Below are 392 nucleotides of genomic sequence, written 5' to 3' on the forward strand. Positions count from 1 at the left end.
CTCCACGATTCCGTGCCGTCGGATCTCCCCCCGCCTCCTCCCTCACCGTCTGCCCCGCCACACCCCTCCGTCTGACAGGCTCGGGGTGACAAGGATGTGTATGTACCGCCCCCTGCACGCGGACTGTCCGCCGGGCGCTTCACCCGTCATGTACGTGCTCGCGGTCACAGCTCGTGTGGTCCACTCGTTTAAAACCCACGTCCCCCTGCGGCTGTTGCTCGTACCCGTACGTCGTAGCCCGGGCTGCGGTCACAGCGCTGCAGGCCAGGCGGCCCACACGGCAGACCCGTGTCCCTCAGTGCTGGAGGCTGGACCTCCAGGGTGACGGCGCCAGCGGTCAGGCGGAGCCGCTCCAGCGGGCGCGCACGTGGCCACCTTCTCCCCGGGTCCCC

The 392-nt window shown here is 69.9% G+C and overlaps 1 protein-coding gene across 1 annotated transcript in view; it reads left to right on the forward strand.

Moving 5' to 3' along the window:
* LOC105308588 (ATP-binding cassette sub-family A member 13-like) overlaps positions 1–392 on the forward strand; it is a gene marked incomplete at its 5' end in the record, with an annotated part of 87,537 nt that overhangs the window by 65,658 nt on the left and 21,487 nt on the right. The window lies entirely within an intron of this gene.

The sequence above is a fragment of the Pteropus vampyrus genome, unplaced genomic scaffold (assembly GCF_000151845.1).
Source record: "Pteropus vampyrus isolate Shadow unplaced genomic scaffold, Pvam_2.0 Scaffold594, whole genome shotgun sequence".
NCBI classification, from domain to species: domain Eukaryota; kingdom Metazoa; phylum Chordata; class Mammalia; order Chiroptera; family Pteropodidae; genus Pteropus; species Pteropus vampyrus.